General features: G+C 50.5%; 1 protein-coding gene across 1 annotated transcript in view; it reads right to left on the bottom strand.

Annotated features, from left to right (window-relative positions):
* Positions 1-22,688, bottom strand: part of LOC125345183 — a 177,183-nt gene that overhangs the window by 7,638 nt on the left and 146,857 nt on the right. The window lies entirely within an intron of this gene.

The following is a 22,688-nucleotide window of genomic DNA, read 5'->3' as shown; positions in this document are numbered from 1 at the left end:
GCAGCACAGGGCCGCCAGTCAGCAGCTGAGCTCCGAGAAGGAGGCCCTGCAGCAGCAGCTGGAGCAGGTGCACAACAAGCTGGGGGCCCCGATTGCACCCCAAAATGTACAGGACATTCTAAAGTGCCTAAAAGTAACAGGAGATGAGAAGGAGAAGCTGGTGATCCAGCTGATTGTCCTGCCTTTCCCTCAGGAAGGTGAAGAAGGCCTACGCAAAGATGAAGATGGGGAGAGGAGGCGCCTTCCCCGGACTTGTCTGTCCCAGAGGACACAGACGACCCACAAACCATGTGGGATTTTTACCTTGCAGCACTGGCAGCCGCTGAATCTAAGAAGGCGCAGCTCAGCCGGCAGCTCCAGTGTCTTAGTGTCAGTTTAAATCCAAAGCAAGATCTGAAAATGTCATTTTTGACCAGTTTTGCCTGTGTCTGACATAGTTGCAGCAGATATTACTCAAAAAAAAAACAACAACCCAGTGCACTGCTCTGCTCAAAGCTTTGTCTATTTACCCATGTACTCTAGAAGTTGCATATGCAGAACTGGGAGTTGAGAGGAAGCATGGACATTCTAACAACCATTCTCCAGGCTCACCCAAACAGTACCCCTCCAAGAACAAGTAGAAAATAAAAGTTTATATCGCTAGATAGAAAGACACAGGCAATACAAACTTGAAATGCAAGGAAGAAAGGTTAAGACAGACTACACAATCATTGCCCTAGTGACAATAATGATGTCTGAACAAGCTTTACTCAGGATTCTGTGTAAATTTCTCCACCACTCACCAACTTTATTGAGAATTGTGAAGACTCAGGCAGTATGTGCTAGCACTGGGGGACAAAGACAAGCAAGCTCACAGCACGGAGCTTACTGTCCCTTAACTGGATGGATGGAAAAAGAAATTGTGGTAGACTCATATAAGGGAATATTACTCAGCCATATAAAAAGAAAAAAATCCTAATTTAAGAGCCAATATGGATAATCCTTGAGGTTATTATGCTAAGGGAAAGAGACCAAACACCAAAGAACAAATGCCACAAGACTCCATATCTGTAAAATGCTCAGAATAGGAAAGTCTATGGAAACAAAAAGTAGGATTGGAAGACAAAGGAACAATTTAGGGTGACAAAAATATTCTGGTGTCAGTGACAGTAGATGCACACCTTGTACATATACCAAAATTCAGCAAATAATACTATGTGTGTGTGTGTCTGTGTGTGTGTGTGCGCACGCGCACCTGTCCTGGGGCTTGAACTCAGGGCCTGGGCATTGTACCTGAGCTTCTTTTATCAAGGCTAGAGCTTTACTACTTGAGCCACAGCACCAATTCTGGCTTGTTCTGAATAATTTACTGGGGATAAGGGTCTCACAGGCTTTCCTGCCGAGGCTGGCTCCAAACTCTGATCCTCAGATCTCAGCCTCTTGAGTAGCTAGGATTACAGGCATGAGCCACCAGCACATGACTGAATAGAATTCATTCAAGGGATGAATTTCATGGTAAGTGAATTACATTTTAGAAACAAAAAAATACAGCTGAGACACAATCCACACTGAGGGCCAATCAGTCGAGAGAACATAAGTTGGCTACCTTGCAATCCAAAAAAGTTGACAGCTGAAAAAGGAAGAGGAAGGAAAGAAACAACTCCCAAGGACAGGACAGAGAAGACACAAAGATGAAAGCAAAGGAAACCCTTCTCCTGCTCTCTTCTGAGACAACAAAGGATCAAGATGTCAGGTAAAACCAATCCAATAGACTGAGTCCTCAGAGCTGTCACATAAATGCAATTCCAGCCATTTTTCATGACCCTCTTTCTCCTTAGGAAGCAATCAATTATGTGTTACAAAGACTAGTAAAAAGAAAAAATAAACCAGATCCTCTTTTCAGTCAGAAAAATGAAGAATGATGTCCTATGATTTAAAAAACAAGGATAAAAATTAAAATGCTAAGGCAGCTGTTGGTGACTTCTAAAATCATACTTGTCATTTCAAGAGAAAACCAGGCATCTCAGTGTGAATGAGGACATGACACACACTGAAAAGAGAGCGCACCTAATGTTGTCACCTAACAATGCTAACAAGGCCATGCAATGAAGCGCAGAAAATGGGCGCTGAGCGTCAAATACTTGGTTGAACTCAGTGTTCATATTGTGCGGACCAGATGAGCTTTAGTGCCTTTGGACCCCCAGCCCATTCTTCTCCAATGGGATCTCTGAACCTCAGCACCTGTAGGAAGTATAGCAGCATCCTGATATGGACCCTCTGAGTGTTAGCACGAGTGACTCCCTCCCACCAGGAGCCCAACCCAAACTGCTCCCAGCCATTTCCATCTGTCCACGGGGGGATGAAACATGAACCACCTCCAATAGACAACCACGGATTTACAGTGACTAAACGGGTCTCTCATCCCCACGGGCTGAGGGATGTCAGTTCTCCGTCTTTTAGCTTTCTAAATACTTCTGACTCTCCCCAACAAGACAGATTAAAACGATTCGGAAGCCAGTCACTCAGGCCTGTAATCCTCGCTACTCAGGAGGCTGAGGATCTGCTTCCGTGAAGAAAAGCAACCTACCCAGCCACCAGAGGAAATGAACAAGGCCTCACTCCTAAGCATCCCATCCGCTTTCCTGTCCCACTCGCTAAACACAGAAGGGTTGAATTCCAACGCATTCACCTCCCGCAGGCCACAGCTAGCTCAGCGGCCAGAGACGGGCCTGCCACGTGGACATGAAGCCACTCCCCCATGTCTTCCAGCTAAGGAAGCCCAAGCACAATGTGTAAAGAACCTGACGACTTCGGTAATAATCCATGGAGGATTTCCCATGCGGTTCTTTCTGACGTGACAGTGAATACAGGCCTGTGGTAGGATGACCACTGGCCTTCGTTCAGTGGAGGGGGCTCACCATCGGGGGGCATCAAGATCTTGTTGTTCTGTGTGCACCACCCCACGGGGTGGAGGTCTGCTATGACCACATCACACCAGAAGTCAGCCCTGCGGTCTTCCCCATAACCACAGTAGCACAGAAGCAGCAGCTGTCCGCACGTGGTGATGATCGTGGCCACCCAGTAGGTGTCCGGGTTGTTCTTGTTGGCCACCTCCAACTTCATGCCAGGCTGGAAGTTGCTCTGAATGCTAATTTCCACCTTAAGAAATCAGAAACAAAGAAACACCATTTAATCCACTGGACGCTTATTTCTGAAGACGCTAAGAACTGCTTAAAATGAGAGGACTTGAAAAGTCTATTTCTCTTGCCATAATACAGGCATGCATTTTTCTGTGCGAGTTGTAAGCACAATGCTACATTTTCCAGAAGCTACATTCAGAATAAAAAGAAAACAGATCACTGGTCACTAGTGGCTTGCACCTGTAATCCTAGCTACTCAAGAGGTTGAGATCTAAAGGATCCTGGTTCAAAGCCAACCCTGGACAGATAAATCTGGGCACATAAATTCCCTCCAGCTTCCCACAAAAAAAAAAGGCTTTCAGTCTGGTGGGTCTTAACAGTCCAAAGCTGATATTTGTACTGTCCCTGAGCAGCAGGTGCTTAAAAGAAACAATCAGGTAGTGTGGTACTCATCTCAGTGCCTGATGCTACTTTTTGTTCCAAGCTGACATACAAGCTGGGTGCTAGTGGCTCACCTCTGTGATCCTAACTACTCAGGAGGCTGAAATCCAGAGGACCACAAGTGAAAGCTAGACAGAAAAGTCAACAAGGCTCCATCTCCAAAATAACCAGTGAAAAGTGAGGCTGGAAGTGCGGCTCACGTGGCAGAGGACCAAGAGAGCAAGTACAAAGGACCTGAGTTCAAACTCTAGTACCACCCACATTAAAAAAAAAAAAGTGCCCTGTAGACCTGGGAAAGCTACTCCTGAAGGACAGGTGCCAAAGGTGGCCTCCAGGCCCACAGGCATCAGGAAAGATAATGGCAGGAAAATCATGGCTCGGCAGTCAAGGGTTTCCAGTGCTCTTGAAAGGGAAGTGGGGAAACTGATGAACCTGAGAATGAGGGACTCTCCCAGGAAGAAAACAAGGACTTCTTTGCACACCAAGGAAGAAGTGGTCACTCCATGTCTCTTTCCCCAACAGCATTCAGCAAACTACCAACTCACCCCAGCTACCTCCAGAGATTTGTAACTGTGTCTTTTGAGGAACCATTGCCCACCCTGGCACGTGCGAGGAAGGCGTGAGGGGTGCTCTGCTCTCTGGTTTAGCTCTTGTTTTTGCCACATGGCCCCAGTCACATCCAACATCCACTCTTACACAAAGGGGATCCACACATGACCTTCACAAGGGCACACAGGCCGAACAGGCCCACAGATCCCTTTTCAAAAGAACATGACCTCCGGAAAGAATTAAAGGTCTGTGAAATAAAGAACCGGAAGTTCTAGCTTTCTTCTTCAGCCAGGAAGCCAAGATTTCTCAAATTTCCATTCTCGCTTATGAATAGAATATTCTTAACTATGAATTAGGTCTCAGAAATTCAAACTTTTCCTTGCTGATAATAAAGTACCAATCTCTCAATTTTAGCCAGAATCTGATAGGAAGTCTTTATTTTTTCAGTTTTCTGGGCATTGTCCTCTAGTGGGCATGTTATTTGCATTATCCAAAGAAATATTAATTAATGTAAATATTTAGAATAATTCTCATTAATAGTATACTATTCTTAATATTAGTAAGAATGATGTTTTTGGTTAAATATAAGTATTCTCAGAATTATTTCTGGTTATTCTTCCAAATTGGCTCATCAAACTACAAATAACTATGAAACTCCTCTGTGTCCTTTCAAAATCAAAACATCAGCTCAATATAAGAATATACACCTAACTTCTCAAGAGGCTCACATTTGAAGGTCCTGCTTTGATGTCAACCCCGGCAGAAAAGTCAGTCAGACTTTCAGTAGAAGACATAAGAGACAATTTCCAGGCCATGAGTTCAAGCGCCAGTGCTGATACAATAAGCATCATATATACATATATACACACACATATATACACACAACTATGTCTATATAATGTTATGTATCATATATGTACTAGTATGGCCACTAAAAAAAAACATTACGTATTACATCTTCTTGCCTGGTTTGCTGGCTTTTTTACTTATTAGAATCAGGCTTACCTGAAAGCCACCTGATCTGCAGCTATCAGTGAAAAATCAGACTTCCTTATCTTCTCTTTTGCCCTGTAAAACCATGGCCACGTTTCCTCTGCTCTTTTTGCTCCTTCCTTCCGATGGGTTGGCTGTACAGAAGCCCCTCCCCCATCCTACGCAAAGGTCGGAGGCGATCAGCTGCTGTACATACGTGTTTGAAGGACGCATGAGGAGCTGCCCTTGCTCCTGTCTCTTCCAAATATTCTCCCCAGTTAAAGCCGATTTCATCCAAGCTCGAGCCTTCCTCTGCAGAGATTTAAAACAAAGAAAATCAGTAAGAGGGTGAAGCACGGAAAGGCACTGGCCTTCCACTGGGTGTAGAGAACCCTCGATGGGAGAGACAGATCAGTCCAGCCGAAGAACACGCCGAATTCTTTGCGAAACCTTAGTAAGAGAGGTGAAAAGCCTATTTGGCTACCCTGAACAAGCCAACAGTAAGGACACACGAAAGGGACTTATCTCGAGCCCGACCTGTTGCACAGTAATGCATTCGTTCCTTTGCCATGGGTCCGGATGCCCTACCCTGTGAAGAATGGAGGAGCAAGGGCAGGGCACGTCCAGGCAATTGGGTCTGTACCCGAGGCCCACAGGCACCTAACCTGTCTTTCTACTGAATACCTACCATCACTAAGGTGATGAAACAGTGTCTTTCTTCAGCTACTACTGCCACAAGGGGCTTGACTTTACCAAACAGTAACTTCAATGGCATTTTAAGAAGGGGGGAAAATGGAAGGCCAGAAGGATTGCTGGGGTGTGAAGCCACCCTGCAAGCTGGTGACAAAGAGACCAGCTGCCTGCCGGCCCCTGTCCAGGTCCCCTCGCCTGACAGACAAGATCGATCAGGGCCACTCACATGAGCAGAACTCACTAGAACAGAACAAGGCTTCTCTGGTCACAGGGAACAAGCGGAGGGACTCCAATCAAATGTGCAACATGGCTCTTAAAAACATCAGAAGGATGGGAGGGCGAGCCTGGGGGAAAGTGAGGGAACAGAAGACCCTCTGTGAAAGGAAATATACTCACTAGCGGACTCGGGATGGTAATCGCTCTGCACCTCACCTTTATGATAACAATAAAGTGAATTAACTTTAAAAACAACAAACAGAACTACTTTAAGTCTGCACAGACACAGCAACTAAAGCTCTGCAGGAAATCAGGGGATTCCCCAAAGCACTTATGGCCACCCCTTAAGCTCCCACAGGCACCACTGGAGAGCACGCAATAATGCATTTTAGGATTTGGGCAGCACAAATGCTATGTTATCCTTTCTAGCAGAAGAGTTAAGAAATGCACGTGTTAGTTTAACCTATCCACCACAGGCTATCACACGGGAGAACCCACAGCAGGGAGCTCTGCTGGAACATGCAAATGAGAGCTTCACAAAGTTACGTTCTCTTCCTTTTCAGTAATGCTCAATGGACGGTGCCATTGGACCCATGAGTCTTTCACAAGCACCAGGCAAAGGTCTCGTGGTGATGAGGAAATGCTTTCCAGCCTGTGGTTGGTACGGAGGGGCACATCTGTCCAGCAGTTCAGGGCTAAAGGGTTGAGGGCCTGAGTAGGAAAGTTCTATTTTTGGAAGCTATCACTAGATCTTTTTTTCTACTAGGGATTTTTAATTCTACTCTGCAGTGTCCCAGAACTGGATAGAAAGGGGTCGTTTTTACAAATTTAGATGATGCTAAGTTGAAGGCAAGGACGGTAACTGTTGCCTTATAAAACCCCAGTCCCTTAGAATTGCCTCTCAAATGTTATTCCAATAAAGTGACCTACAATGAAATAGCCAGGAGATAAAGAAGGGACTCAGGCCTACTCAGGCAGAAACAAGCTCAAAAGGAGTTAATAGGAGAGCCAGGCTCCAGTGCCTCAGGTCTGTAATCCTAACTACTCAGGAGGCTGAGATTTGAGGACTAAGGTTTGAAGCCAACCCAGGCAGGAAAGTCTATGAGACTCTTAGCTCCAATTAACTGCCAAAAAGCAGAAGTAGAGCTCAGGCTAACCTTGGGTTAAAAAAAAAAAGCTAAGGGAAAGTGCCCAAGTCTTGACTTCAAACCCTATTATTGGCAAAAGAAAATGTACTGATTAATGAAGTTAAAGGGTCCTGCACCTCTAGCTCAGGAGAGATGATGGTAGCGTTTCCACTTGCAGGGGCACAGGGAAGCCACCCAAAGAGAAGGCAGTCGTATTCTAGAATACAGGCCAGGCGGCAGCTGTCGGCCCTATCTGTGTTACCTTGTCCTTAAACAGCACATCTGGACATCACTCAGCATGTCTGCTGTCTCATCCAGTCGTCGAGGGCATTGCGTCGGCACTGGGCCTTTGCCAAAACATTCTGGTGTCTGAGGACTCGGGCTGATCGCAGATCCTGTCCAGACTTCTTGGCCACGTGTCTGGCTCTCACCCAGTCCTCTCACAGCCCCCAGGGTCAAAGCCAGACACCATCAAAAGACTTGGGGTGTGCCCTCTGCACCGCGCTCCCCCCAGGGCCAAACAACCTTTCCAAGCAACAGGACAGATGGACACCCCCACAAGAGCTACCAGGAGCTCAGAAAAGTGAGGGACTCCACTGTCACCCTCCGAGGAAGGTGGGCTGCAGAGCTGAGCTTAGTAAACACCGCTCCTGAGCTCCCTGTCAGGACTCAGAAGCTCCACCCCCCTACCCCCTGGGTCCATCAGGGATGAAGGCCACAGTGCCTGATGCATCTGTCACTCTGTGGTGGGAAGCATTCCAAGATCCCTCAGCCAGACACACAAGGCGGGGGCAGAACCCATCATCCAAGCACCCACCATCCAGAGGACAAGCGAGGGCTGAGTCCCGGGAGCCTGGGATGAGGAAGAAGTGAAGCAAAGTTGGGAGAAGACCTGGGCAGGAAACTGAGTCCTCAGCCTAAGAAGGCCAGCGGCCCTGGTCCTGAGAATGTCAGCTGTTGCAAATGAACGGGAGCAATTCATCCCTTCACACCAAAAATGCCTACTCGCATCCAGGCTGTGCTAGCAGACCCTGTCTACTACTTGCTCTTGGTACCTCAGTTTAGAGGCCCCAGAACCCTCATCTCCATGACTCCTGAGGAGAGGGGAGACAGGACCTCAATCTGAGACTCCGAGACTTTTTGTTTTAGCTCATAAAATTCTAATCCCCACTATTCGTATTTCTCAGAAAATTTCGTTTTTACCAAAGTTTAATCCGCTACAAACTACATTTCCAGTCCCGTCCCCAATGTAATGAGCTCTTATCTCCTTTAGGGCTCACTTATTTAGTCAACTTGACAAGACAAAATCAGAGAGCTCCCAGTATCTCCCTACAGTGGAATCAAAAAGACATTAACTTCCATCATTCCCTCCCTGGCTAGAGAAAGACTTTATAAAGCACCCCAAAGGTCAGGCTCAAAATGGGATTTGAAAAATAAAAACTGTATGCCCAGGCACTGGTGACTTGAACTGTATTGTTTGAACCATAAAATCATTTACAAAATAGAACATCACTGGGCCTAGGAGCCCCAAGCAGTTGATTCTCTAAAGACATTTCAATGAGCAGGAAGTAGAGAAGTTAGTATCCTTTACTATCTTTTTCCCAGCCAATAAAACTACAAGAGAAAATTCCCCAGGTTTAAAATTGGCCCTCCTTCCCATCCTGTGCTCCATACCTCTCTCCTCCAATCACAATGCCTGACATGATTGCCTACTTTGCAGAATTCACCAGATACTTTAACAAGTTGCCCAGTGTCTACTACAATGTGTCATTTCTGTTTACTTTTTTCAGGAACTGGGGGGTGAAGAGGGGAGAAACAGAAAAGCACAATAGATCCTTTCTTTAGTCAGTGTAGAAAACATCTGTCTTATCAAATGAAGGAAAGGTTCTTTTTGTTTCAAGGACAACAGGAGGGACATTGACAATCAGTGTGTGGTAAAATACTGTAACTTGTTACAACTCTCCACAGGCCAATCAGATGGGCAGTGCTAACCTGGCATCTTTGCCAACCTGGCTGAACCAATGAGGCAAAAACCAGATGCTGAGAACTTTATTCATTATGCTTCTGCCATGCATTGTTCTTTGTTGTACGTACAGCCTAACGAGAGTATTATTTTTTATTTGCACCATAGTGCCTTTAAACAAATATCTTGCTTACACTAACTTAAACATGGCCAATGTTTATTTCAGCCACAAAATTATTTTCCTTAAGAATTTTCCCAGATTCAAAGTCAATCTAGGCAGAAAAATCCAAGAACTTCTTATCCCCAATTAAACCAGCAAAAAGCTAGAAACTGGAGGCAGGGCTCAAGGAATAGAGTGTCAGCTATGAGCAAAATCACAAAGCCCTGAGTTCAAGTCCCCAGGCCAGCCCATAGCTAAGGTATGAAATCAGCCCACATGCCCATCAATGAACAAATGGCTCAAGAAAATGTGGTATGTACACAAAATGGAATTTTATTTTAACAAGAATGATATTGTACCATTTGTAAAGAAATGCAAAGACTTGGGGAAATAAAATGATGTTCTAGTCAAGCGAGTCAACCCCACAAGGACAAAGGATTCATGCTTTCCCTTGTATTGCCAAAGCTAGATTTAACTTACGAACTTATAAGCAAATGCGTTGAGTGTTATGCAAGTATATACAAGTGTATTAGGTGAAATATGGTGGAGTCAAGGAAGAACTCAAATAGCCTCATGCCTCAGAAAAGCAAAGTCAAAGTTCAGCAAAGGAAGTACCAGGAAGCAGGGACTTGGAAGGGGTAGGGTGGGATTAAGGAGAAAGTGGTAGATGAATGAAAAGGAGGGGAGGAGGGTAGAATGCAGTCAGAAACATTGTCCCAATTGATCAAATTCGACCTGAAGAGCACTCGAATTCCACAGTGGATCTCTTTTGTGCAAATTATTTGAGGGTGGGGTGAGAAGAGAGAATTCTTCAATTCCAATATCCTCACACACACAGAGAAAAAAAAAAAAATTCTAGACCTAAGTGTAAGCCCTGGCAGCTACGAATTTTCCTTGTGTGGACTTCTTATACCCCAAAATACCCAGTCTTCACTAAATGGAACCTTGGATACAGATGCTCAAAGCTACACTCCTGTCACTCAGTCACAGTATTTCCTCCCAGAGTCCTTTGGGAAGTGAAAAGTGCCACCTCCTCTGGGAGAAGAGTGAGAACAAAGGAGGAAAGAGATGAGAGGAGACAAGAGAAAATAAACAAGAAAAAAAAAGAGAGAAGAGGAAAAAATGCAGTCAAGGTCCTATTTTCGCTAATGTCAAGAACATAGAGCTAGTCACTAGTACCTAGACAGGGTTTTGGTCTTGTTTTTTTTTTTTTTTTTTTTTTTTTTTTTTTTTCCAATGACCCTTAATTTCCACGAGAGCACTTGAAGAGGAAAAGGTCTCTCTGAGCAATTACTCCACCTGAGTGAAAGTCACATCCTGGCAGATTGCCCGTTTGATATACTAGGTACCAGTACTCTAAGTGGAAATGGGAATTGGTCTCCAGGACAGTTAAACAGGGTCGTTGCTCGCGTTTTTCCTTTGGATCAAGGCCTTCTGCACCCTGGCCACTGAGCCAGATGCTGGTCAGATCTAGTTGGCAGTAAAAACCCCGGTGGTGGCCCAGAAGTTTCTGGCATGCATGCAGTTTTTTCTGCCCCCTTGTAGGAAGGCCCCCAATCTTAGCAATCAGCTAAGATAAATATCTGAGATGGTATTTATTTTATGGCCCAGAGGAAGGCGTGTGTGCAGGTTTAATGCTCACTAGGGGGAAAGTAGCAGATCTCCAATCTCAAAGAACAATTCCTACTGACCACCAAGGCCTCTACTCTCCCTCCCTTCCCCTCCCTGCCCCTCCCCTTTCCTCTCCCCACCCCTCCCTTCTCTCCTTTCCCCTCCCTGCTCACTCTCAGGGTCCCTGCAACTGTCTCCCTAGGAAATGAGGAGGACTTTGAAGCTTTAACTTGTTTTAGCTTTTTCTCTGACCTGGTGAAACCTGGATCCTTTTTTGCTCAGGTGCTGACACACCAGTTGGTCCCTGGGGTGCCCTTGAATAGGTGCTGGGGTGAAGGGTTGGGGGGGGTGTCAGAGACTAAGTCCTGGGGCCTAAACCAGGTGGGGCCCTCTTGGAAAACGGTTTCGGACCCCAGTGCTGAGCACTAAGCCCTAGCATTCCAAATGTGGTGAGGGGACCGCGCGCGCCCTAGACGAGGAGCCCCAATTCCAGCCAGGAGCCCCCAATTCCAGCCTGGAGCACCAGAGGCGGGGCCAGGCAGACACGCGTGGGTGGAAGACAAGTCGACAAACTTGGCCCTTCCTGGAATCCCACCCAATTCTCCAATCCCAACCACCGGGAACATTCCCAAAGCGAAGCTAGGAGGTCTCCAGAAGTTTGGGGAGCATCCTCTGGGCTTGCAGGCATCACCTCGGGACTCCCACACCGCAGGAACGAACGCCATCAGGAACAAGCACCCCTACCCCCTGGCGATCGCCATCGCCCGACGCGGCCACCATCTGCGTCCCCCGGGTCCCCCCCCCATTTCATTTTGTTTTACGCGTGCAGATCCTTAGCCCCCCAATCACAAATGCGCCCTAAGTTCTGTCGGGGCAGGGGTTGGGGCAGTGTTCCGCCAGACTCTCCACGACCTCCGCTCCCCCCCCCGCTCCTTCCCACGAATAAAGGCAAACTTGAGCCCCGCGAGAGTCCTGTGGGATGTTCTTTGTAAGTGAGGGGACCCTCGCTTCCCTTCCCGGGCACCCCCGGGGCCAGGGCGTGCGTTTCCGACGCGGGAGTGAATGGTGCCCTTGTCAGTGGCGACGTCAGAAGGACGAAGGGAGGGGTTCGCGGCTGGAAAGGCAGTTTACCCACGCAGAGCCATTTTAGGCTCCTCTCCACCTCCGCCGAGCCCGCCGAGAGCGGCCCCCCGACGGCGGGCGGGGCGCAGGCTGGAGAGCCAGGGACGCGCCGCGCGCTCCGCCCCGGGACGCCAAGCGCGGCCGACTCCGGGTCCCCCCCCCCCCCATGCCCGGCCTGGCCACCCAGGCGGAACAGAAAACCCGCCCGCGGGGGTCTCCCACCCCCAACGGGGGCCTCGGCGAGGGGCTCCGCCCCTGGGACCGCGCGGCTCCCATCTGCAGCGACCCCCGTCGGGGCCCCCTCGGCCCCCGCAAACGCCCGGAGACCACGCTGCGGCGGCGGGAGCTACAGTCCCGGCCCACACGCTCTTCCTCCCCCGGGGGTGTTCAAGTGTACCCACCCTGCCGCGGGATCAGCCTCGGGCTTGAGAACCCCCCCCCCCGCACCGTGTGCGCCCCCCGCGCGGCCCCCGCCGCCCCCGCCCCCCGCCCGGGGTCTTCCCCGCGACGCAGCCGGGTCCTGGACACGGGCGACCCCTGTCGGGGACCCGTTCCGGGCCACGCAGCATCCCAGCATTGTGGGTGCCTTCGGGCTCCACTTGCATCCTTCGCGAAGGTTCCCCTACTCATGGGCTCCGTTTAGGGTCTCTGAACTCCACGTCCAGGCTCCGAGTGTCGCCGGCCATGGGCGCGGGGGGGGGGGGGGGCGTCGTTCACCGCCCGTTTGGCTCCCCAGGTTTCAGCCCGGCCCGCGCGCCCTCTCCATACTGTAGCTGCCCCCCGGGGGAGTGCTCGGGGTTGGGGTGCTCGGACCCCGGGCCACTGCTCCCCAAAGCCGCCCCAAGCCCCAAAGTAAGCAGCAACTCCAGCTGTTGACCCCGCACCACTGTGGACCCAGGGCCTCGCCCTCCCCTCCCCTCTGCCCACCACCCCCCCGCTGGTGCCGATCCCTCCTCCCCCTCCCCAAGCAGCCCCACAGACACCCCCAACACCCAGCCTCCTACCGCAGTGGGGCCCAACACACCCCAAATCTCCCACGCCCCCAGTCGCTCCCAGGACCGCAGCCTGCCTGCGGGCACCCGGGACCCCGGGGCGTTTGTGAGTGTAAACTCCGCCTTCCCCGCCCCGTCCACTCCGGGCTGGACCCGCACGGGGCCCCGCACGCACGGGGAGCAAACGAGCTCTCCCCAGAACCCCGAAACCAGCCGTCCCCGGGGCGCGCGTGGATGTGGCACCACGTGGCAGCAGTTGGTCACGTCCAATCGTGGCACGGTCTGGTTTCGAGGCGCACACGCACACACACGCACACCCCGGGAGGAGATCGCTTTACCGCTCCGCACACAGCTGCACACACAGCCACGCGCACCGATCCATCCACAGGCTCGCCAGGCAGGGTTGCTCGGATGCCCCAGTCCGGGCTGGAGGTACCAACTTTGCACCCCAAACCCTCTAGCAATGGACTTGACACCCAGGCTCTGAGCTTGGGAAAGAAATGAAAAAGAAGAAGGTGGAGAAGGAAACAAACAAACTAGGGCAGGTCGCGCCGTCTCTTTTTGTTTCCCACTTAATTGGCTAAATCGGCGCCGGGGGTCCCCCAAGAGAGTCGGAACCAAGGCGTGGCCCCTCCGGTTGGGTTTTTTCCCACCTCCAAACCTCGCTTTTCGGTTGTTCAAAGCCACCTCGGCCCGCCATGTTGGAGCTGGCCCGGCGTCCGAGGGCGGCTCCGCGGCGGCCGTGCGCCCCGGGCGATGGGCTGGCCGTCGGGGGACCCGCCGCGCGCAGGGACCCCTCCACCCCGCGGCTTCCCCCCTACCCCGGAGGCCAGCGAGCAGCACCCCCTGCGGGCGCCCCCGGGTCAGGATCCCCCCAATCCCGGCCAGCAGTGGCTCCGGGGGCTTTTTTCCTGGAGACACACACTGCCCCGATCAAGTCCTGAGCTCGCTGGGGTGAGGGAATCTGAAAGGAGGGCAGAGGCGAGGAGACGACCCGAGAAGCCTGGAGGGACGGGGCGCTGCTACTTTAGAGCGGGGGGGGGGGGGGACACAGAAACCACAGCAGCAGCAGCAGCGCAGCTGATCCCGGCTGTGCACCGCGCTCCCAAACTCCTCCCGGCCGCGCCATGGCCGCTGCCCGGCAAACGGTTCCGGGGGGGGGGGGGGGATCCCCAACGACCGAGCGATTTTTACCCCCCCCTGCACCAACTTGTCTGCGATCCCCCTTCTGCACCCCCAAACCTCCCTAGACACCCGAGACGACACCCCCTCCCCGCCCTCCAGCGCTGGAGACCGACGCGGGAGCGCGGGGCGAGGGGGCCGGGGTGGCTGCGCCCCCGAAACGCGTGCATAGAAAAAATGAAATCAAATACGATGAAGAGGGCGGGGGGGGGGGGCGAGGGCACTGGGCAACTCGGGGCAGCCTGGCGATCGCGGCCGGGTTTGGCAGCTCCGGGGGGGGGGGGGGGGACCCGGGGAATGAGAACCCGAGAGAAAACGACAGCCCAGAGCGCAGAGAGGAGTTTGGGGCTCCCCGCAAGTGCGGGGCTTTCTCCCGCAGCCTCCGCCCCGGCTCTTCTCTCCCTTCCTCCCCAGTGTCCCCCCACCCCGGGCCCACCCCGAGCGACTCGGGGATCCCCTCTGATGTTTTTTCTATCCCCCCCACCCCATCTAGGCTGGGGAGACGCTGACCCGGCGGGGCACTCAACCTGCGGGGCCGGCGCCGCGCCGTCTCCTACCTGGGGAAGTTTGTGGGGCCCCCGGCGTCACCCCGGGCCTCGGGGGCGGTGGGAGAGGGCGCGGGGCGTCGCTCGCTCTCTCGCCGGCTCGCTCGCGCCCTGCCCGCCGCCGCCGCCGCCTCCCTCGCGCGCCCGCCCGCCCGGGTCCTCAGCTCCCAGCACAGCCTCTTCCAATATGGCATCCGCGCTGTGCGCATGCCCGGCGCGCCGGCTGGTTTTTTTTTTTTTTTTTTGTACTGTGCAGCGAACTCCTTCAACGACCTTTCCCAACGCCCGCCGAGCGTCTCGAGCCGGGCAGCCCGCCGCGCGCTCCCTCCCTCCCTCCCTCCCTCCCTCCCCTCGCCCCGGCCGCCGCGCCTCGCCACGCACCCGCCCCGGCCGGGCGCCTGGGCACAAAGACACGTCCCCCCTCCCACCCGTGCCCGGTCCGCGCCACGCGGCCCTCCCTCCCTGCCTCCTCTCCCCGTGACCCCCCACCCCCCAACCCGGCCCACGACGGGCAGAAAGTTCACCGCTCCCGCCGGCGCGCGCACCCACCGGGCGGCCGCCACGAGGGGAGGGGGGGACCCCGCACCGGTGCCCCGCGCCGCCCGCACGGTGGCTCCCGCGCTGCGCAGCCGGTCCCCGAGGCCGCCCCGGGGCGCACCCTGGCGCTCAGCCCGCCCGGGACGTCCGAAGTGCCCCGACGTGGAGCCCGCCGGCCCCGCACCCCGTCTCACCCCGACGGAAGCCTGGCGCTCGGCTCGGGTGCCCGTGCGGCCTCGTGCAGGACCGGCCCGCCGCCCGGGCTCGGGGTCCGCGGACACCCCGGCGGGGGCGGGGACCGGACACGGAGCAGCGCCCAGGAGCTGGGGCGCGCGTGGGGCGGAAGGTCCCCGGGTGGAAAATCCGGTGACGCCCACGGCTTAGCGACAAGGCTTTGCCTCGACGGGGGGGGCGAGGGGGAGGAGGGTGGCGCGATGGGGCGGCACCGTCACAAGTCGGGGAATAGAGGAACCACGCGTGAGTTCGCGGGCTTTGCAACAAGAGGTCAAACCCCCACCCGCCCGCCGCCGGCCCCGGGGCTCCTCCTGCCCCCCCACTCTCCCGGCCCCCCAGCATTGTGGGAGCCCCCGCCCCAGAGAGGGGCTCACTCCCAAGTGTTGGGGAAGACCTGGGGGGGGTGATGGGGGATTGACCACACGTGGGACAGGTTCCCGGTGAGTCCTCTCCCTGGTGGCGCTGGTCCTGGCTGATCTAGAAGATTCTTGGAAGAGATGGGCCCAGAAATGGCTGTGGCTACGCCCGCCTCGCCCCCGGGAGCCCCGCGCCCCTGAGATCCGAGCCCGCAGCCGGGAGCCCCCGCGCGCGGCCGACCGGGGCAATCCTGTGTCCCCGCGGGGTGGGGAAGGCACGTAGAAGCCCCCCGCGCCTCCGGGGGGGGGGGCTGTCACCCCGGAGGCGCCCAGACGCACGCGGCCCTGCGGGCCCGCCCGGGGTTCCTCCCGCGCCCGACTCGGTCGGGGTACCCCGCGGCTCGGCGGTTGGCCAATTCTTGGGGACACCAAACCAGAGGTGTGAGCTTTATCACCCCTCCCCCAGGGTCACCGAGGGCAGACCCCCCCCACCCAAGCCACCACCACCTCTTCTAACTTCTTCAACACCCCGTTGGGCCTCCCCCCCGCAGGAAAGGGGGAGACCTTGTAGGACTTGGAGCACCCCCTCTTGCTGGGATGCTGACTGCCTGATCTGTTGCCTTGACTGCAGAACACGGGGCGCCCTGGAGTGACCCCCACGGCCACCCTCTCCACCAGGCTGAGCCACTCCCAAGGCGTCTCCCCCCTCCTACCTCACCCCCCCCACCCCGTTTGGAGGAAGGTCGAGCTTTCCCCCCTGTCAGCCAAGCGCCTGGTGAAGTTGCAGCCAACCTCTGTCTTGCTGACCTGAGTGAAGTCATTGTTATGCACAGAACGTTATTCACTTAAAGAAAAGCAAGTTTAACCTGACTCCGGATCCTAACCTGCTGTTGCTGATCCGACCCGGTGGCTCTAAGGCAGGGAGTGATCTCACAGGACTGACAACTGGAGTCCGGCTCTCTGCCTTTGCCCACGGGTCTAGAACGCGGTGTGGAGTTGCTCTATCTATCTATAATGCTTAAGAAATAAAACCAAGGAGCCAGGCAGCAGTGGCCCTTGCCTGAAATCCCAGCTATTTAGGAGGCTGAGATCTGAGGATGAGGATAGAGGGTTGAAGTCACACGAGGCAGGAAAATTAGCGCGACTCTTAACTCTAATCAGCAAAACGCCCGAAGTGGGGCTGTTGCTCAAGTGGTAGAGTGCCAGGCTTGAGCAGAAAATGCTAAGGGGCAGCACCCACACTCCAAGTTCAAGCTGAGGGAAAGGGGAAGAAAAGGATATCCTGCAGAGAGTCTCAACTAGTGAAATGTCCCCAAGTTCAATCCCCATCTACCAGTGCGTTGCTTTCTGCAGGCGACTCTGAAGGATTCTTAGCTTTCTTTTCTGCCTCCTCCCTCTATTCTCCTTCAACCAAGGGCAGCAAGGGAGGTGAATCAAAATTGGTTGGGGGATTCCCTGAGGCTATTAAAGGCCCCCCGCATCCCGCTCCAATACCTTCCGGCTCCCATTCTGATTGCAGAACCAGAGCCTTTAGGGATGTGTGTATACCCATGCGGAATCCACCCTAAAGCAATTAGAGAAGAGGGAGGAGGGACCTAACGACTAGGATAAAGCACTGGAACAAGCCTATTGCCTAATGCGGTTCTGCTTTTTTCCCCCAGAAAAGCCAAACGGTATGCAAACCCTATGTCAGAAGTGGAAATCTCATAATGAATGCAAGATTGTTCTCTATATTGCTAACATTTACGGAACATCACCACCCCCAAATAAGACCTTCGATCACACTACCAATAAATGCTACTGTATTACTAAAGCTCAATGTAAGCCATGAATTTCATCAGCCTTACAGATCTAAGTTATGCCTGTAGAGTTCTTTTCTATGATGAGACTAAATGATACAAAATATGTAGGTGGTTTTGTGAACTTCAAAATATTTAGAAACCATTCCACTCACAGGCATAAATTAGAAATTTCAAGTTAAAAAATTCCTCTCTCTTATCTATGTCTTCCTAAGTATTATCTCTTCAAATGTTGAGGAGGTTGAAAGATTATACAGGTGTTATTTGTTCTAATGCTATTAAAGGCATACGATTGCTTAACTCTTGGAGCATTGTGTTCATACTAAGAATACATCGAATTAGTCCACACATGTTTACAATATCACTTTCCATTGGGAAAAGGAATTGTCTTAAAGATGAGCCACCATGGTGGAAACGTTAACATGAAAACAATCTAATGAGACCTTAGACACAGCAACTTCACACAAAAGCGGGAGAACAGGAGGTCACAAATCAAATATTGGAAGCATTTGTGCAATCTTCTTTTCCCTGGAAGCTCTAAGCCAAAACTTGTTTTCTCATAGTCCACGTAAGATAGTATTTTTCCAATCTCCTAAGGTCACTAAGAGTAGATCTAAATACAGTTTCCTCTCCATTTTTCCCACCCCTTTACCTTCCCCTCCATTCCCACTTGGCCCATTGCAGCAGGACTCAAGTGACCCCTGCCCCTGCTTCTTCATTCATGCTCTGTGTGGCCCCTGGAGCCTCAGTGGCCTCTCTGACCCATCCTCCCCCACCCATGGGGAAAATGAAGAGATTGCAGCAGATATTCTATAACGTCTTTTAAGATTCTAAAGAGGGCCTAGCAATGTTCCCTGCTCTAAGCCCCAAAGTGCTTGCTACAATACTCTATCATTTTTCTCTGCCCGTTTGTTATAATAAAAGCTTCCACTGTGGGGTCACAAAGGAGAAAGGAAAATCAAGTCAACTTATCTACAGTGGAGTCCATGGTTTTCTTCCCCTATTGTCTAGAAGTAAAGATGTTGTCCCTATTAGGGACAATTGCAGTTTTGTGTATATGGTGTGGTGTTTTGGGCTGCCTGTAACTGTATCCAGGGTTGACACAAGACTTCCTATGAGCATCCTTTGATAAAATCCTGGGGAAAGATGGCTTGTTGGTGTGAGTAGAGTTCTTCCTGAATGCACAATAGGAATATATGGTAAAACATGATCCCCTTGTAGAGTGCCTCCTCACCTATTTCTAGAAAATTCTGAAACTCATTATTGCTATTGCTTCTTGTATAATTGGAAGGAATAATATGCTTTCTTGGAAAGAAGAGGAAGAATAAAAGCGTTAACAATATATTTGAACATGCATCATGGGTGAACTAAGACCTTTCTGGAAAGAGCTGAGGGGGTTTGCTTGTGTAGGTACCAGTTCTGGGTGACGTCTTCCTTCTCCACTAAGGAAGACCATCCGAACATATCACTAGCAACTTCTGCAGCAACTGTCTTGTGCTTCTCGATGTACAATAACACTTGTTATTCTCCACTTGGGTAAGTTATTTATTCAAAGCACAATTATTTTCGTCAGTCATGCAGCTTGAATCTGGGGCCTGCACCTTGTCCCAGAGCTTCTGTACTCAAGGCTGGTGCTTCACCACTCTGAGCCACACAGCTCCACTTGCACAAGGCTTCCATTTATTGTCCAGCCCTTTTGAGAACTGGAGTCCACGGAGGCTAAATAACAGAGGTCATTACACAAACACAGTCACAATGGAGAAGCTGAATCTCAGGTTCTGATCGTTTATTCCTCTACTATATTCAAAGACGGGAGAAATCAGAGGAGGGGATTTATGTAATACGTAGTTTGCACCAGATACTATTCTAGGAATAAGTGTGTATGAGATTATTTAATAACTTCTAGTTAATATTATGTATAAGATTCTTTTGAAATGGTTTAAGGTATTTTAAACATATATTCCTTGACACACAAATCTGAGTTCTGACACACTTTCACTGACTTTTACTTTTTTCTTTTTTTTGGGGGGGGTAGGACTGGCCTTTTCTGTATTCTCTAATCCAACACACACACACACACACACACACACACACACACACACACAGAGCAGTGGTGGTCAGAGATATTGTGATCCTAAAGCAGTATTTCCTCTATGCACATACAGTGACTTAAATGTGATCAAATTTGGCACAGTGCAAAAGTATAGAGTCCCATAGAACTAAGAACAAAAAAACATTGACCAGATTAAAACGAACATCCCATATAATCCCACATCCCAAAGCAATTTCATATACAAGCCTAGTAGGTAACTTAATTATATGTACTCTACCTGTAGCTCTTCAACTGTGGTGTATAGAGCAGATATCAAGGTGGGCCATGGTACAATTCCAGCTTTACAATATTTCAGCTTTAAAGCTTTTCAGCTTCAAAAGTCTCAAAACCATTTGTTTTGACTGTGTGAGTCACTTGAATGATATGACTATGGAATAAATAATTCATCATAATCAAAGAAGTGTTATTAGATCTATAAAGACTTGCTTTGCAGTGCCATCTGCTGGAATCAAATATTGACTTGCTTTCGGGTTGTTTTCAAAGATAGCTTTTGTTTTTGTTTGTGTTTAATGGAAAGAACATTGAGGGTTCAGGGGTACATGCTCATGGAAGGTTCTTGCTATATTTAACTAAAGATAATGACTTGGCAGCTTTTGTTTAGTTATAACCCAATATATTCCCAGCAAATCAGTCATCCTTTGCATGTAGATATATGAAACACTCCCATGTTTCTCAGAAAAGTAAAATTGCTTCCATGTTTTAATTTAACTAGTATAATAGCATACTATGATTTTTGATCTTATCCCTTGCAAGATTGACTTTTTGAAGATTTATATTCCCCACTAAAATGGATGTTGTTGATGAACTCTTGGGGAGGTTAACATTATTTTCATACTTTGAAAGGGAGGAACTCAGAGATTTTCCAAACCAATTCTTTCAAGAGATAAATGTTTTAAAAATTAGAGCAGAAAATGAACTCGTGAAAAATAAAAACAACAGCTGAGCTTGTCGCTCAGTGGTAAAGCCATTGCCTAGCATGCAAGAAGAGGCTGTGGATTGGATCTCAGCACCACAGAACAACAGCAATAAACACCTGTGTTTACTCATTCGAGTACTTGTTGTGGACCACTTCTGTACTGGACTCCATTCTAGAATCTAAAATGCAGTAAACAAGGCAGACAAAACTCTGCTCCAAGCCACTGGTATATCATTAAGGAGGAATCCAAAGGAAATGATTTTTGTAATGTGTTATGCTACTACTTCCAGGTTTTCGCTGGGTAATTAAAAATAATAGTCTCACAGATTTGCCTAGGCTATTTTAGTAGCAGTCGCAGTAGTAGCAGTGTTGTTGTTATTGTTATCTTTAAGTAGTTGTACAAAGGAGTTATCATTGAACAAACTGGATGTTTCACTGCATTCTCCCCGACTTCTCTTCCCCTACCTCTGTCCTCTTGACCTCCCCCACTGCTTTCCAGTACCAGCTTGTGCTGTCTTAGTATTCTGAACTTTGACTTGCTAGGCTGGTTTTGAACCTTGATCCTAGATCTCAGCCTCCTGAGTAGTTAGTATTATAGGTGTGAGCCGCTTGTGCTTGGCTTATTTGTGCTTATTTTGACACAAGTATGTATGTGTATTTGTGTGTGCATGTGTGTGGTGCTGGGGATTGAGCCCACTGCCTTGGATATGCTAGGCAGGTGCTCTACCACTTGAGCCATACCCCCCAGCACTTGTAAGTTACTGTCTGCTGAATTCCACTGATCACTTTGGGTGGCATTAGCTTTCATGGTTATACTTCTTTCCCAACTGCCATGGGCTTAGAAGACAGTTATATAAAAATTTCAGGACACAGGCCAGGTACTGGTGGCTCACACCCATAGTACTAGCTACTCAGAAAGTTGAGATCTGAGGGTCACAGTTCAAAGCCAGCCCAGACAGAAAAGGCTGTGAGGCTCTTGTCTCCAATAAACTGCTCAGAAAAAGCCAGAAGTGGCACTGTGGCTCAAGAGGTAGAGCGCTATCCTTGAGCACAAAGAGGCTCAGGGACAGTGCCCAGGCCCTGACTGAGTTCAAGCCCCAGGACTGGGGAAAAAAAATCAGCACTGCTGATATTTCTTGAGTCTTTTGTGGTCTTTCCCTTAACTGCTGAAAGGAGAAAAGAAAAGCTTGTGAAAGTAGTAAATTCTTTGAAGGAGATACATCTTCATCTCAAAACGAACAAAACTCTGGCTTCTCACATTAATGGAAATCATGTTGAACAAGTCAATGTTTTCCAGATTAAAGGAAAAATTACCATGTGTTGTTGTTTTTTTTAATCCTCTGCCTTCCCCTTCTCCACTGAGAGAAAATAGCCAATTTTTATAGTGAAAATATACATGTCTAAACATACCAGAACCTGAGTTTGATAGAACACGAATCTGTTCGCTGGGATTCAACAAAGGCTCAAAGAACAAGGTCCTGGCCTTGACCTTGGCCTGGAGGTGGTCGCGGTGGCTGTCTCCTCTTTGCCTTCTGTGAAAGGAGTGTGGTATCCCTGTAGGCACACATGTAGAAAGGTTGCATGAAAGGCATTCTGGCCCTTCTTTAGCTACTTAGAAGAAAAGTGACAAGGAGGATTTGATGGGGGGGTTTTGTTTTTGTTTTGGGGGGTTTGGTTTTTTTTAAGCAGTGGTTGTTTACTTAGCTTTCCAGTGACCCCTGGGCTCTGGGCTCCAAGAATCCTTTGTTTGCAATCTGGAGTTTTATTTACCTCTTGTTGCATCATTCTGGCGTGGGGTGGGAGGGGGGTGGGGGAGGGGAGCATGCCGGGGGAGGGGCGTCCAGCCAGGGGCTGCAAGTGCATTTTATAGGAAAGTTACAGGTGCCAAATTCTTTCCTGAAGGCAGCAATGGTGTGACTCTCTCAAACAGAAGAACCTTAACAGTAGAAGAAAACTCCACAGCCTTTCTCCTCCCAGATAGCAGCCCTTTGCCAGCTTCAAAGAACAACTCAAGTTTGAGCCATTTTCTTTTCTCCTCTTT

This window comes from Perognathus longimembris, unplaced genomic scaffold (assembly GCF_023159225.1).
Source record: "Perognathus longimembris pacificus isolate PPM17 unplaced genomic scaffold, ASM2315922v1 HiC_scaffold_5372, whole genome shotgun sequence".
NCBI classification, from domain to species: domain Eukaryota; kingdom Metazoa; phylum Chordata; class Mammalia; order Rodentia; family Heteromyidae; genus Perognathus; species Perognathus longimembris.
Note: the sequence above shows the minus strand (reverse complement) of the source record. Positions and strands in the feature narration are given on the sequence as shown.